This window comes from Rattus norvegicus, chromosome 3 (assembly GCF_036323735.1).
Source record: "Rattus norvegicus strain BN/NHsdMcwi chromosome 3, GRCr8, whole genome shotgun sequence".
NCBI classification, from domain to species: Eukaryota; Metazoa; Chordata; class Mammalia; order Rodentia; family Muridae; genus Rattus; species Rattus norvegicus.
Window position 1 is genome coordinate 158,378,536 of NC_086021.1, and position 10,440 is coordinate 158,388,975.

At 38.2% G+C, this 10,440-nt stretch overlaps 1 long non-coding RNA gene across 5 annotated transcripts in view; it reads left to right on the plus strand.

The window, feature by feature from the left end:
* Positions 1–10,440, plus strand: part of LOC102551848 (uncharacterized) — a 38,426-nt gene that overhangs the window by 7,058 nt on the left and 20,928 nt on the right. For 3 of the 5 annotated variants that reach the window (XR_005502559.2, XR_005502560.2, XR_001837298.3), the window contains 2 exons: positions 922–1,014; positions 2,518–2,743. This is a non-coding gene — a long non-coding RNA (uncharacterized LOC102551848). Of the gene's footprint in view, positions 1–921; positions 1,028–2,517; positions 2,744–10,440 lie in introns of all 5 variants that reach the window. The other 2 variants (XR_352705.5, XR_005502561.2) reach the window with 2 other exon arrangements.

The window sequence follows — 10,440 nt, forward strand, 5'->3', positions numbered from 1 at the left end:
AACCGAAGCTAGCAGGAAGAAAGAGTAAGTGTCTCAGCCTAACTTGGGGTTCAGAAACCTCAAAGCCCAACCCCCATTGACACATTTTCTCCTAGAAGGTCACACCTACTCCAACAATGCCATACCTCCCAATAGTGCCCTATGAGTCTGTGGGGGCCATTTTTAGTCACACCATCACAATTGAATAAGCCATAGTAGAAACTCTAGATTAGTCCTCTTCTGCCTTCTGAGGGAAGGAAAAGACAAAATCTAGGTGCATGGAAATTAGTACAGAGATGCAAATGAATTTTGTGTTTTGTCACAGGGTTTTTATCATTCTCTCTCTCTCTCTCTCTCTCTCTCTCTCTCTCTCTCTTTCTGTCTCCTCTCCTCTCCCTCCTTCCTTCCTTCTCTGTGTGTACATAATAATTCTAAATTCTAAACCCATCAAAATGCAAAACCCTTCCAGTCATAATCACTTTGATAAAAAAAAATAGATTTACAGTGGGGTCTCATTTATCCTGGCTGGTCTTGAACTTGTGATCCTTTTTTCTCAACTTCCAAATTTTCCAAGTACTAAAATTAAAAGCATTTACCACCATGATCAAAATTCTTCTTTAATTTTCTTTTAAAGATTTTTAACAATTTTTCCTTTTAAGAGTATTAGTGTTTTGCCTATATGAATATCCGCGTACCATGTGTGTGCCTGTTTTCCTCAAATGACAGCACAGGACCTCAGATCCCTCTACTGGGCTTATCAACCATTATGAACTACTATGGGGAGGCTAGAAAGTAAACCAAGGTTCTCAGTAGGAGCAGTAAGTGCTTTTAACTGCTGAACTGTCTCTCCAGACCTGCTTTCTGTCTTTCTAAATAAATAAACAAATCCAGAGTACTCACCCTGTCTCCATTAAAACAGCATTTATATTTTCGTTACAATAGCCATGAAAACACAGTGTCTGCTAGTGGTCTTCAATAGTAGCACCGGATCTTGTGCTGGCTGTCAAGGATCTTTGAGCTTCGGAGAAGCCATTGGTAAGAGCTATTGGTAAGAAAATGAACAGTAAGGCTCTAGGCAACAGTGCAAGGAAGCTGGAGGGTTCTGGGAGTTTCTCCTTGCCAAAGTGGTGGAAAGACATAGAATAGCCAGGCATGCTCAGCAAATATAGCCTTCAAAAGCATTGCTGGAAGAGAGGGGAAGTAGGAAGTAGAAAGTTTACTGAAGAAAGAAATCTTGGGCAGTGTCAAGAATCACCAGCATAGCTAAGACAGAACTGAGCATTAGTGATCTGTAAGTCTGGACAGAATGCAAAGCCTGTGAATAGTTGGTCCACGATCACACTGAAAAGTCTCAAATGCATGAACACAGGAGAGGTGCAGGGGCACCTCAAAGAAGATATGGGCATAGTTTCACTGTGCATTTTGCCACCATTTCAGTGGCTAAACAGCAGTCTGCCACAGAACTTATCTTAAAGTTTCAACAGTTTGTCATCTCCCATGACACCAAGAATCAGGATTCCCAAAGGAGCTTGTCACACTTGCTTGCCAGCACTCAGTCAGAGGATGGGTTGATGTCTGCTTTTTTGGTTTATTTGGATGGTTGGATTTGGGGTTTTTTTGGGGGGGGGGCTGTTCGCTTTCTTTTTGTGTTTTGTTTTGTTTGTTTGTTTTGTCTAATGTTCAACTTATAGCTGAAAAGGACTCCTGTAATAGGACAGATTAATATCAGGGGAAAAAAAGTGGAATTATTGTCATTGGTGTATGACCACAGACAATACATACCAAGTGAGCATTTAAATGGCATTTTTAACAAAGAACAGAACAGGACACATTTTTAAATTTACTTTTATTTTATGTGTGGGTATCTGTACCCATGAATATGTGAAATGCCTACAGATTTACCCCAAATTGGATTTATAGATGACTGTGACACAGCAGGTAGGAGCAGAGAATTAAATCCGGGTTCTAGGGAAGGGCACCTGCTGCACCATTACTCCAGCCCCAAGGACGGTAAGTTACACAGTAGGGATAAGGCAATGGAAAAGCAGCCCAGGCTTCAGAGGCAGGAAAAATGTATGTGGGAAGGTCGAGGTGTGGGCAAAACTCTGCTGCATGGCCCATCAGTGCCATGAGCTGGTAAGCAAGCACAATAAAGAGGAAGCCATATCCACACCTTAGACAGAAAAGGGGAAGAAGGTAGAATGACCTTTTGTCTTTATGAATCTTTGTCCTAATTTTAGGCAAACAAGAGAAGGAAAAGTTCCCCTGCACATATATGTACATACAAATATTTGCATTGCAGACCAAAGCTGGCACAGTTTTCATTTTTCTTTTATCATTAACATATATTATAGTGTCATGAATTTCATTATATTTCCATACATGTGTATTAATGTATTTGATCATATTCACCCCTATTATTTTCTCTCTAAAAGCATACCATAGTTGTTATTCCATGTCTAGTTTCTTCACTTAACATGATGATTTCCACTTCCGTCTATTTTCCTGCAAATGTCACAATCTGTACCTTTGTTACAGCTGAATAATGCTCCAAAGTGCAAGAGTATCACATTTTCCCCCACTCATATGTTGTTGGACACCCAGGCTGATTCCATGGCCTGGTTCTTCTGAGTAGTGCTGTGATGGAGCTGGATGCCGGGGAATTGCTATTGCATCCTGCATGCTGTTTATCTTCAGCTCACCTGTCTTTCGGTTTTCCCTGAGTGTGTGAAGAAATAGCTGATGTCGTGTGGTGTGTAAACAGGTACATTGAAATCACAATGAATTAGTCATTCTTCCCACTTCTTTTTTTTTTAGGATGGTCATTTTCTTTAATTTTTTAAAATAGAATTAGAAAATTGAAAAAAATTATTGAAATAAATTTTTTCACTTAGTATATTCTGATCATGACTTCCTCTCTCTCACCTCCTCCTGTATTCGTCCCATGCCCTTACTCATTTAATTAATGTTTTCACCCTCTGTTTTCCTAGAAAACAAATAAGCCAATTAAAAAACAGAAGCAAAAACAAACAAACAAACAAACAAACAAACCAGAAACAAAAACAAATACACACATAGAGAATAAAAAAAAACAGATAAAACAAAAACAACAAAAAAGAAACTAAGAAAGAACATGAGGAACATATATACACAGGCACTGATACACCATGGACACATATACATAAGCCAGAAAATCCACAAAATCAGAAACCATTATAGATAAGCAAAAAACAAATTAAAAATGCCAACACAAACCATTATGAGACAATAGACCTCTGACAATACCATCGAGTTCCATTTGTGTTCGTTGTCTACCGCTGTGCATGGGGCCAGCCCTTAAGTCTGGTTTGTATACCCAGTGAGATAAGCTTGTAGAAAATTGGCTTTTCCTTTGCAAGTGGTTGTCACTTTCTTCCCATTTCTTAATGTAACCAAAATATCAAGATGAAAATTAATAAGACCTTGGTTACAACAGAATATGTGTATAGGTATTCTAGCTGTTTATATGTAGCTCTATATGTACTCTCTCATATGTAAACATATTATGCATTTATTTATTAATTTATGTAATATAAATACATATGCACACATGGATATGTATATAATTTTGTCTCTGTGACAAGCACTTCTTTAAAAAGTTCCGGACATACTTGTGAGAGCTGTTCAGTTTTGATAACAAAGCTCTCAGCTTTTCTAGCCTAGGACATGATTTAAATTGATGTGACTTTGGTTGCCTAGAGATTATCTGGGTGATATGCTGACTGGATTTTTCCGCTCTGAGAGAACTTGTTTCATCGCTCTTTTCATGAAACACCAAGCTCTCTACTTCTTCATGCACCTCTGCTTTAGTTTCCCGAGTGCCAGAAGAGTAGCTAAGGCAGTAGCCCCAGCAGAGCTGACTGTGTGGGCTTGCAGATGTAGATCCAGAACTGACTGATCTTTTCACACTTCTGCCTTCTTATGTGCGAGGTATATGCATCAGTGTACAGAGGGATGAAGGAACATTCCCTCCTACAAGAAATAAATTCACAGAAGCATCTGAAAAGTGGCGGAGGAGATGTTTTGTCATTTTAAAAAGAGGAAAGGGTTCCTCAAACAGGAATGAAAATATGTATGTGATGAAGGGGAGGGCTGCTGAAACTGGCATTATCTACTCATCAAGATACTGCCCCGTGAGTGAAAAGATGATCAGCAAAGTGGGGGAAGGACAACAAAGAACACCAGCGTGCACATCTATAAATCAGCAGTGAAGACAGACCACCCATTAGGGAAAGGGGATAAAAGACCTGAATCAGCACCTGATAAAAGAAATTATCCTAAGTGCTGATAAGCTTATAAAAAGGAGATTAACGCTTTTGTCTTCAGGGTGATGCAGACTCAAACAAAATGAGGAGTCACTGCAGATATCTCTCACAATAGCTAGAAGGCAAGGAAGCAGGTGTGCTGAGAGTACCACGTGAGTGCTCATAAGTAGGTGACTGGCAATAGCTGTCACAGACCCTGTCCATGCGAATGGGCTCAACATACACATTTATGCATATAATTACTGCCCAATGCTTATTTTAGATGTTTAGGACAAATACAAACAAGTATGTTCACCACATCACTTTAAATATTGCCAAACAATTAAAAAAAAAAACTCACCTGTGCCAATGCTAGGATGGGTTTGTAAATATGACTACTGAAACAAGTGAAATGATCATAGTAAATTTTAAATAATTCACAACTTCCTGACGACAACCAGGGCAATACTGCCAATATAATGAGCCAGATTCACAAGGACTACATGTGCTACATCAACATGAATGCTAATTGATGGTGACAGAAATCAGAATACTAATCATCTTCCTGGAAGGCAGGACATACAAATAGTTTCATTGTTCTTTTATTCTAGAGATGCCTAAAACCCGCTAGTAATTTAAATCAGAAAAAGAAAGCAAAGAGATTACAAGGTAACAAACATTTTTGTAGCTTCTCTGACCACAGTGATAAGATCCTCAAATAAGAACAGCTGGGGAGATTTCCAGATTCAATGACAACATCCAGCATAAGCCTGAAGTCCCAGATTAATCTTAAGAGAAACGAGAACCTGAGATGCTACAGTCACAGAACCTGGCCCGCATCAGTACCTAGTGAAATCCCTAGGGGTACACTAAATAATGTTATCAACTCTCAATTTCCTTAATGTTGTTGAAAAAGGAACTACAGCAGCTAAGAGATGCTGCGCTATGGAAAAAACTGAGGATCTAGGTCCACCAATATACTATAAGGGTGTGTTTACATTCGAATGGAAAACTGCAATAGTTTTCAGATGGGGATGTGGTTATGCTTATGCATCTACAGGAAATGAAAAATATAGATACCAAGAAAACTTATAAAGATTAGATCGGACCAAAAAAAGTTACAAAAGTCATACCTAACCAAAAACAACCTCGTCACTTGAGACATAAACATCTTCACAAAGCAAATATCCCAAATAATTCACAGACTTTCTCAGTTACTGGTTTCTTCAACAACAACAACAACAAAAGTACATACAAACCAACATCAGAAGGGCTAACCCAAGTGATTGGTCAGACAATACATGAACTAAACAGACAATACAGAGGCTAGATAAACCCAGAGATTGGGTCATAAATGCTATAGCTAGACAATACAGAGACTGGATAAACACAGAGACTGGGTAATAAATGCTATAGCTAACTTTTCTCAGATTACCATTTCCTCTTTAGGGCACAAACAGCAAACAATACAGAGAATAGATAAACCTAGAGACTACATAATAAATGTTATAGCTAATTTGTCTCAGACTAACCATTCCCCTGTCTCCTTAGGGCCCAAACAACAAACAATACAAAGACTAGATAAACCCAGAGGCTGTGTAATAAATGCTACGGCTAGCTTTTTTCAGATTAACCATTTATTTTTTCGGGGCCTAAAGCAGACATTCTTCACCCCAATTCATCAAGAAGCAAATATATATAAAAAGAACATTGCCCTAATCCAGTAAGTTGGGGTGGGTTTTGTTTGTTAGGTGTGTTATGGTTGTTATCACCTAGGGCTTTAGGTTGTTTTGCTTAATTGTTATTTATTGATAAAAATTTAAGTTTTTCATTTAATTGTTATATATTAATTATTCTATGTTAATAGGTGGTTAAGATTTTTCTTTGTTAAATATTAATAAAAATTTAAGTTTTCCTTTAATTGTTACATTTTAATAAAAATTTAAGATTTTTATTTAATTGTTATATATTAAGAAAATTTTAAATTTTTGTTTAAATTATTACGTATTGATATATTATTTAGGATTCTTTTGTTAATTATATACTGATAGATATTTAAGGTTGTTAGACTACTGTTTGACTATTTTATATATACATAAGCCATTTAAAATGTGATGGTTATAATTATTTCTATTGTATAGAGATTGTTAATGTTAAAAAAAGACAATTCTTAAACAGAAAGGGGTATATGAAGAGGAAAGATAGAGGTTCTTTGGAAAGTCAGATGGTGTTTTGCTGAGGCAAACACATGAAGGAATGTTTAGTTAAAGTGGACAGGGGTATGAAAGGCTAAGGCAGACTCGTGAGGAATGTTTTACTGAGGCAGACACATGAGAAAAGATGTTCTTCTAAAACAAGCATGTGAAGGGATGCATGATAAAAATTCTTTGATAATGACACACATATATTGGTCTCCATTATATTGAGTAGTTAAGCTACATTTGTGGAGATGCCATAGAGAGAAACTCACCAAAAACCTTCTGGTGGTGTGCTACAGCAGTTTGCTGCAGCTTCCATAGACTCAGGCTTCTTGGATGCATATGCTGAGGTGAGCCACAGGCTAAGGTAAGGCACGCGGAAGACACGTAATGGTTGGAGGGTATGGATAAGACTCCACCAAGTGACAGAAACAGAGCTTGGCTTGCTGGTACAGCTAGCTGTGCAATGCTTGTGCTTCTCTCGACCTTCGCTTCCCTGAGAGAGGCACAGTTGAGAACGTCTCCTGGTATTCTTGTTGGACCCTCCTGCAGACTCAAGCCGAGGCTAAGGCCTGGCCGTCTCAGGCCTGGCTGTCTCTACAAGGCCATTTCTGCACTGTTGCTATCTGGACTGTACCAAATTGGATTGCTGGTGTATCTGTGGATTGAGCTGCTGCTGCCTTCTAAGCTGTGAACTAATTTTGTGATTTCCAGACAACACAGACAGGAGTTGCTCCAAAGAACCTTGCTAAACAGGTCCACTTTCCCCATATCCTTTCTTTTCCACTACCTCTTGTGGGAGGTGAGTTACAAGGAAGGTTAAAATGTTTAAGAATCGTCATTAAAAATAAGATTTAAAGAAAATTAAAGGTACAACGTAGGCTGAGCTCTTCCAGGGACTCTGCTTCTGTCCTGTTACATATTCTACAAAGCATCTTTCACTTTCTGGGTGTGGCTCTCTGCATTTGTTTCCATCTGTACATCTGTTTCTTGCTCTCAAGCCCATGAGGTTCCTCTGGGGCAGGGCCTTTGCACTTATTTACCGGATCTGTGGAAGAACACAAATGCTTTCAATTTTAATACACTTATATCGATGTTTAACTTTGCTTTTTTTTTTCTTTTTAAAACATGTTCACAAAATCCTTTGCTTTTCAAAGAAAAGGTGTTTTCTCAGAAACTTCATTTTTTTAATGTATGGCTTCATATGCATCTGTGTGAGTGTGCATACACATACGTGTCTAAGGCACGTATAGTTATACATGTGGTGACCAAAATAAGGGTACCGGATCCTCAGAGCTGGAGTGGGTGTTGGGGAAATGCTTGACTTGTGACTTTATATATGTAGCCAGGCATGGTGGTTCCTGTCTACAATCACAAGATTTAGATTGCTGAGGCAAGAGGATTCTGCAGTGCAGTGGTTCTGAAGCCACCCTGAACTACATGGTGAGCTTAAGTTAAGCCTGGGCTATGTGGTGAGCCTCTGGCTCAAACAAGAAAATAAATAGAATGAAATGTATGCCAAATGCATTTGGGCAATCATTTTGCATAAAAAAAAGCCTTGAAGAGTCCAGAGCACTGAGAAGGCATACTTATTTATAAAATGGAGGCACAATCAAAAGAATCATACTATGGCTTCCTCATCCTGTTGGCAACATACATAGTCATCATACTTTATTTCAGAAAAAATCTTATTGGTTTCCTTGAAACTGTGCTATACAGAGGTCCACTATTGTGGTTATAAGTGATTAAAGAGGAAGGTGACAAAGACTGTACAGAAAACATGAAAATAGACTTTATGCTTCTTCACCAGCCAGCAGCTATAAAGAGATTATAGGAAGACAGCAGCTAGGCCTGGCTTCTCTCTCCCTGCCTTCATCGATTTCCACATACCACAGATCCACAGGGATGATGATGATGGTAATGTGCAAGGGGATTTGAAAGACTGTGAAAAAATATTTTAATTAATAATACAAAATTAATTATTCATGTTCATGTAATCAAATTAATATATTGATGCAATCACTTCAAATTAGAGATGTGGCTTTTTTAAAGCCTAAATATTTCACTTCAAATCAAATGCAGTCAAAACATAAATAATGAATTGTGCTTGAAGCCGTTCAAAACTTTAATAGCAAAAGGTTAGAAGTAATATTGGAGTTTTTAGAGGGTGGATAGCCCTTTAAAGTTCTATTTTTTCTCCTTTCTTTCCTCTTCCATTCCTTCCTCATTTTTTTTCCAATTAATTATTTCCACTTGGTTGGCAAAATTTCTACATCATATTACAAGGGTTTTAGAGATGATTCATTCAGTAAAATGCCTACTACCCTACTACCCATGTATGAGGACCAAGTTTAGTTCCCTAGCACCTGAATAAAAAGCTAGACATTGTCGTACATGAGTGTAACTGAAGTATTGAGAAGTCCAAGGCACGTGTACCCCCAGAGCCAGTCTAGCCAGTAGGAGAGTGCTGGGTTCAGTGGGAGAACCCATTTCAAAAACTAAGGTGGAAGGCCCAGTGTCAACCTATGGCCTCCAGACACAGGCATGTACACTCATCTGCAGGTGTACTCACACATGCATATACACATACAGGAACTCAAATATACAAATACAAGAAACATATATTTTCACATATTACAATATTTGCCTACACCACTTCTTTTCACCTAAACCACTGATTTGGTAAGTATCGAACACCAATCATGAACAAAACACTCACCATAGTGACACTTCTCCAGCAATGTATTCTGCTATGTAATTGTTTCAGTTCTAAAGGCAACTTATTTCTTGATTGAGTCAACCTAAGTTTTCAGTAGAAAAACAGAGCATAGTGCTTCTCCAAACAGGAAACTTAGCCATTTTTTTTTGCTTCCTTTTGTTTCTCAGTCCAGTCTGTTATCTTCTCCATTTGTAATTTCAACATTTATTTCCTTCTTTATTAAACTAATGGTTCTGGCAGCTCTGACAAGAAACTAATGACATATCAACTATAATGGTAATTTGTACCATCATTCATGCCTATTCCTACTGGAAACAAGACATGTTCATCTCAGCAGTAAAGCAGGCTACTACCCCTCGATGTGGGATACTAAAGTGAACATCAGAACCATCAGGACAGGCCTCACCAAATGACTCTCCTCCCTTTAAGAAGATCAGGGTCAGGAACCCTGTCCATATTGTTTAGAGCCAGAAAGGTTTCATCCCTTAGACTTCCTCCAATTTAAAAATACTTGAAATGTACGTAATGGAATATCTTAGGGATTTAATCCATGTCTAGACACCAAATCCATTTACTATTTCTTAAACTCCTTCACTATGTATAGGGAAGTAATTTTACACATTTTCCATGTTTCCGTTTTGACTGAAACCAGGTGCAGAAATACAATATAGAATTTTCTTCTTGTTTTCTCACTGATCGAAATATTTTGAATTTTAGAGAATTTAACATTTTATAGTTTTTACTATAAGATGCTCAACCTATTTGTCTTCAACCTAGATACTAATCTCTCTTGCAATGTTCCATGAGTTGGAAGATTTGATGGTCTATATGTCTTAGGAATCTCCACAATATTTTCTTTTGATCTCTGACCATCCCCAGAGAAAGCAGTTCGAATTTGCTATGCTTCCTGTCCTGTTTTTCAGACAACAACATAGGGACATGGCCTCTCAGAAGGGAGGAAACACTGGTTCTAAGAGACTCCACTCTGCAGTCAAACCAGAGTCCCTTATGGGTATATCTGGCTATCCCCAGAAGAGGAAAGTTAAAGTCATGTAGAGAACAAAGTCCAGATCACTGAATTGTCCTTGGCATCCTTCTGTGTCCATGTTAAGATTGCTTTATCCATGAAACAAAAACCTGCCCTAGAGGTCCTTGTATACCACAAAAACAGTAGTAATGCCAAGGAGGCCTGAGTGCATATTCAGGGAATGTCAGTGGAATGTCTCATCCTCCACTGGGCACGCACCTCAAGCTGTTAGAC